Raw genomic sequence first — 6070 nt, 5'->3', positions numbered from 1 at the left:
GCATAGGTATCTTTCCAATTTTTTAGAACTTCCTTAATTTCCCTCATCAGTGTTTTAAAATTTTCACTGTACTTGTCTGGTACTTATTTTGTTAAATTTATTACTATGTATTTTTATTCTTTCTAATGCTTTTGTGAATGGAATTATTTTCTTAATTTTTGCATTATTCATTGCTTATAAATAGTAATGCAATTGTTTTTGTATACTCACTTTGTATCCTGTGATTTTGCTGAACATATTTATTAGTTAATAGATTTTTGTGCATGAATTCCTTAGGGTCTACATATAGGATTATGTCATCTGCAAATAAAAATAGTTTTACTTCTTCCTTTACAATCTGGATGACTTTTAGTTTTCTTGCCTGATTGCACTGGCCAGAACGTCCAGTACAGTGTTGAAGTGGCAACAGTGAAATGCTAAGAGTGGGTGTCCTTGCTTTGTTTTCAGTCTTAAGAGGAAACATCCAGTCTTTTATCACTAAGTATGATGTTAACTGCAGGACCTTTGTACAGGTCTTTACCAGGTTGAGAAATTTCCCTTCTAGGTTTCTTGAGAATTTTTATTATGAATGCCAAAGACTGACATTCTGTGGCATTTTTCTGTGTTTATCAAGATGATCAGGTGGTTTCTTTATTTTATTATGTTGTTCAAGTGAATTAAATTTTCCTGAACTTTTAGAAGGGAGATGTGGACTGTATAACTTTATGGCTAGAGCTCTCACCTGTTTTTTTGTTTTTTTCTTTGAAGTGTCCAAAACTATGGCAGCTTTATTTCTGAGATCTCCAGCCTCTGTTCCCCTCCCTTACTTTTTCTGGACCTGTCTTTCCTTTGTCTCAATTGTCACTATCCTGTTCAATTTATATTCAACAGCAGATTTCCTCATTGTGGATCTTTATCCTCAAATGATGCTTTGGCTGAGTAATTCCAAGAGCCCATACATTTTAGCCAGGCTATTTTAGCCTACTTAGACCTTACTGCAGACCTATGGTACTCACTTGCCACTGGAATGTTAGTTTCAGTTCTTGTCTTCACATTGGCTCTATGAGCTTTCAGTGAGTACCTGTTGTTTATTTTGTTGTTCTCAGGTCTGTGAGAGACCCTGTTACTTCTTATGTTCCTTCTGCACAAAAGCTGATACTGTAGCTGTCACTAGTTTAGTCCCTACTTGCTTGTATTTTGTGGGGTTCTTCTCTGTGTGTGGGGAATTTATCATCTAGTTTTATTGTACAGATTACTCCTAGTTAAAAAGAAAGCTAACAACTGAATAATTTGAACATGATAATGGGAAACCAAATGACAAAAGTGAAGTATGTCAACTCCTGGGACCAGGACTGTGATGGGGAGGTGGGGTGTGTGTGGGTGATAATCCCTTTTGTTGGACCACATCTTCTATGCACCAGGTGGCAAACATAATTGGGAATGGACAGGGAGTAAATAACAAAAAAAAGTAACACTCTTCACCTCTACTATTTTAACTTGCTAATGTTTTAAAATAATTTTAATGAAAAATTAAATTACACTAAGGAGCCTGGACTTATATTTTATGCAGGTAGTTATGAGTAGGAAAAAAAGGTGATGATGGCTTCTCAGCCTTTTGGCTAAGATCAAGTGTAGTATCTGTTCTTATCAGTTTACTATCTAATATGTCCTCTATCCAAGGACATTATATTAAATGGACTTTTGGAGCTGAGAGATGGAATAGGAGCTTGCTCCATCCACTCCGCGCATCGACCCGGTATTGTAGTACTTCCAGGAACGTTGCACCCCTCAGAAAAAGAAGAGAAAAGGCGATGAATGAGCTGGTACTTTGGTGTTGCAATAGATGTAATTTGAATCCTTCAAATAAAGATGTTTGAGATTTTTATCATTGTATGATAAAGAGATCTGTTATTATAGTATATGCTTTGTTCAAGGAGGGAGACCTTTAGAGTGGATTTTACTCCCAACTGCCACTAGTAGACAAGTAAAACAAGCAGGATTTAAGTACAAATGATTACTCAGTGAAGTTAAAGTCCAAAAAAATTGAAATCAGTAAAAGTAATCTAGAGGTTCTGGGTGGATACTTTTAAACCTAACAACTTTGCACCCTAAAACGATTTATCAGAAGGTAAACACACAGATTCAAATTTTAAATAAATATTTTAAAATCTGACATGCTATGTGATTAGAGTTCTCAGTTACTGAAACAGGGAGTTTCCATTTTTAAAGAGTAAAATGTTGGTCTTTTGGATATTTCAATTCCACCTCCACACACACTATTCTTATCCTAAGAATTTTATTTCAGACATCATGTAACATTTTAAATTTTTCCACAAATAACTTTTTTATTTTTGTCTTAAATTCCCCAAATGCTTTAAATTGTGCATTTTAAACCTTAAAAAAATCCCTAGTACACTTGGTAATTTTATGGTGCCCAAGTGAGGAAGTGTAACTCCATTCATTTGTTGAGAGTAACTTTTTAAAAATTATAAATAATCAAAAAAGTAAAGATTAACAAAAAGCATTTGTCTTGATTATTGAGCCTTCATAATAAAAAGTAGGGAATATACTTTTCTAGTTATTACACTTTATTTAGGATTCATAGAGGGCAATATACAGACTTGCAAAATATTTTTAATAAACATGCATTTGAAAGCAAACCTTAATTTTTTTATTATTAAAGTATAGTTGACATACAATATTATTAGTTTCAGGTGTACAACATAGTGATTCTACGTTTGTGTACCTTACGAAGTGATCATCACAATAAGTTTAGTAACCATCTGTCACCATACAAAGTTATTATGATATTATTGACTATTTTCCCTGTGCAGTACAGCATATCTTAATTTTTAAATCAATCTAATTTCAAGTATTTTTTGACTGCCTAGTATAACCCAATTTAACATCATAATAACTGGCTATACTTTAAAATTATAGGAAGAGCCCTGGCTGGTGTGGCTCAGTGGATTGAGTGCTGGCCTGCAAACCAAAAGGTCACCAGATCGATTCCCAGTTAGGGCACATGCCTGGGTGGCGGGCCAGGTACCCAGTTGGGGGCATTTGAGAGGCAGCCCATTGCTATTTCTCTCCCTCCCTCCCTTCCCCTTCCGCTCTAAAAAGAAATAAAATATTTTTAAAGAATAAAATAGGAAGAATAATTAGAGGTTTTACTCATGAAAATTAAAAATATATTACAGAGTAATGGTAATGATTTGAAATATAATAACTTTCAAATAATTTGAAAATCCAACTTAAAATTATCAGGCAAGTGCCTCATTAAACTCCATCAAGCAATTCTGATATTTGAGGAAAACAGATGCTAATTCCAGAAGACTTCCCTGCTTCCTTCTTCATTTTAGTAATGCAATTTGTATGTGTTGTCAATGGACAGACATTTATACTAAGCAGAGCTTGATGAATAAAATTGTATATCTAATATCTGTATCCAAGAAATACTTAATTTACTTCATTTGAGCCTGTTCAAAGTTGAGATAACATGAAAAAGATTAAGGGGAGAGGTGAAAGGTTTTCCTGAATGTAAACCAGTCTCCCAAATACTTTTAGGGCAGGGAGGTGGAGGAAGAAGATGAATGACACAAGGAAGGAAAGAGATCACAAAGAAATTGCTAAGAGAAGAAAGAATACATCCCTAAGAGCAAAACAAAACTCTGGCTTATTAAGATCTATCAAATCTGAGGGAGAAGGAGGAGACCACATTCCAACACTTATAAATACATTGAATGGGGACCTGATGACAATATTATCTTTTATTATTTAAAATTATGATTATTGATATAGTCAAAATGTTGCAATTGAAGGATGTGGAAGAAATAGCTATAAAAATATTGTATAGTGATCAGTAATTATAGTTTGTAAAGCATAATATTCAGCCAATAATTCCCTGTTGAAACACGCTTAATTGGAGTAGGCAACATGATTCATTTAAAATACTTATTGAGTGCCTACTATGTGCCAGGATGATTCTGAACACTGAGATTAAAGAAAAAAAAACCGTAAAATTTCATACCCTCATAAGATTGTATCCTGGTTGTAAAAATGTAAAAATAGAATGAATAAGTTATAGATATAGGTATAAAAAGAACTATGTCATTTTTAAAAAGACTTTACTAATTTTTAGAGAGAGGGGAAGGAAGGGAGAAAGAAAAGGAGAGAAACATCAATGTGTGGTTGTCTCTTGTGTGCCCCCTACTGGGGACCTGGCCTGCAACCCAGGCATGTGCCCTGACTGGGAATTGAACTGGCCACCCTTTGGTTCACAGACCAGCACCCAGTCCACTGAGCCACACCAACCAAGGCAACTATGTCATTTTTTTAATCACCATGATGTCCTAGCCACATTGTTTGCAATAGCAGAAAGCTGAAAATGCCCAAGAAAAAAATTATCTGAATAAATTAAGTCCAATAAATACAAGTCACAATTATAAAAATAATTTTATGGAATATGAAATTATGTAAAAATGTAGAATGTATATTAGTAAAAACAGCACGTTAAAAATCTATACACTATAATATTTTTTAGCAAACCCAGACTAATACCCAAATAATGACAGTTATTGCTTTTAATTAACAACAATTTACTTTTTATCTGTGTCTGTAACATTTTTATAATACCATAATAAAAAAATGTAAACCTTTAAAAAGGCAGGGGGAGAACTATATCAATAGTGCTAGGTGCTAAAGAGGAAAAATAAAGCCAGGAAGGGGGGTAAGACAACTTGGGCACAGGTGATGGCAGTGGTGTGGAGACGAGTATGAAGATGAAATTAAATAACATCCAAAGGAAGTCAGGTATCTGGGGAAAGAGCATTCCAGACAAAGGGAAGAGCAGATGCCAAGACTTTGAGACAGGAGGTTGTCTGATGTGTTAGACGAATTACAAGGCCAGTGTGGCTACAGCAGAGTTGGTGAAGGGAAGAGAAATAAGAGATGGGTTCACCTCTTACAGTTACAGTTTTTTTCCCTTATGAGAACTTTTAAGATCTACTCTCATAGCAACTTTCAAATAGGCAATACAGTATTGTAAACTGTAGTCATCATGTTGTACATTACCTCCCCAGAACTTATCTCATAACTGGAAATTTGTACCTTTTCACCACCTTCACTCAGTTCTTCTACCCTCCATCCCCTGCCTCTGGGAACCACAAATATGATCTCTTTATATTAGTTTGATATTTTAGATTCCACATATAAGTTAGATAATACAGTACATAGTATACAGTATACACAGAATTGACTTCTGTGGCCTGACCAATGAATAAATTATGAATGTTAACTCATTGTGGTAATCATTTTGCAATATATACATATATCAAATCATTATGTTATACACCTTAAGTGTATACAGTGTTATATGTCAATTATATCTCAATAAAACTGGCAAAAATAATGACAACACCAAGTGCGGGCAAGGATGTGGAGAAACTGGATCTCTCATACATTGCTGGTGGAATGTAAAATGGTACAGGCACTCTGGAAAACAGTTTTGCAGTTTCTTTAAAAACTAAACATACACCTACCATATGGCCCAGCAATTGCACTCCCGGGCATTTATCCCAGAGAATATAAAAACTTATGTCCACACCAAAACCTGTACATGATTGTTCATAGCAGTTTTATTTGTAATAACCTAAAATGGGAAACAGTTCACATGTCTTTCACAGGTGAATGGTTAAACAAATGTGGTACATCTGTGCCATGGAATACTACTTAGCAATAAAACAAAGTGACGATTAATACATACAACTGCTTGGATGAATTCTAAAGGCATTACACTGAGTGAACAAGAGCCAATTTCAAAAGCTCACATACTGCATGATTCTATTGATATAACATTCTCTAGTGACAAAATTACAAATATGGAAAATAAATTAGTGGTTGCCAGGGATTACAGTTGGTGGGGGTAGGGTGGGGATGAGAGGTAGGTGTGTCTGTATAGGGGTAGTAAAAGAGAGTTCTTGTATTTTTAAAGATTGTATTTATTTATTTTTAGAGGGGAAGGGAGGGAGAAAGAGAGGGAGAGAAACAGCAATGTGTGGTTGCCTCTCATGTGCCCCCTACTGGGGACCTG

At 34.8% G+C, this 6070-nt stretch overlaps 1 non-coding gene across 1 annotated transcript; it reads left to right on the top strand.

The window, feature by feature from the left end:
- The first annotated feature begins 1578 nt into the window (after nt 1-1578).
- LOC129065291 (U2 spliceosomal RNA) lies at nt 1579-1769 on the top strand. Its single transcript, XR_008528563.1, has one exon. It is a non-coding gene; the product is annotated as a U2 spliceosomal RNA (small nuclear RNA).
- The last annotated feature ends 4301 nt before the right edge of the window (nt 1770-6070 follow it).

The sequence above is a fragment of the Pteronotus mesoamericanus genome, unplaced genomic scaffold (genome assembly GCF_021234165.1).
Source record: "Pteronotus mesoamericanus isolate MK-2021 breed Mesoamerican mustached bat unplaced genomic scaffold, CSHL_Meso_final contig_173, whole genome shotgun sequence".
In the NCBI taxonomy this organism is placed as follows: domain Eukaryota; kingdom Metazoa; phylum Chordata; class Mammalia; order Chiroptera; family Mormoopidae; genus Pteronotus; species Pteronotus mesoamericanus.
This window is presented reverse-complemented; position numbering and strand designations above follow the sequence as displayed.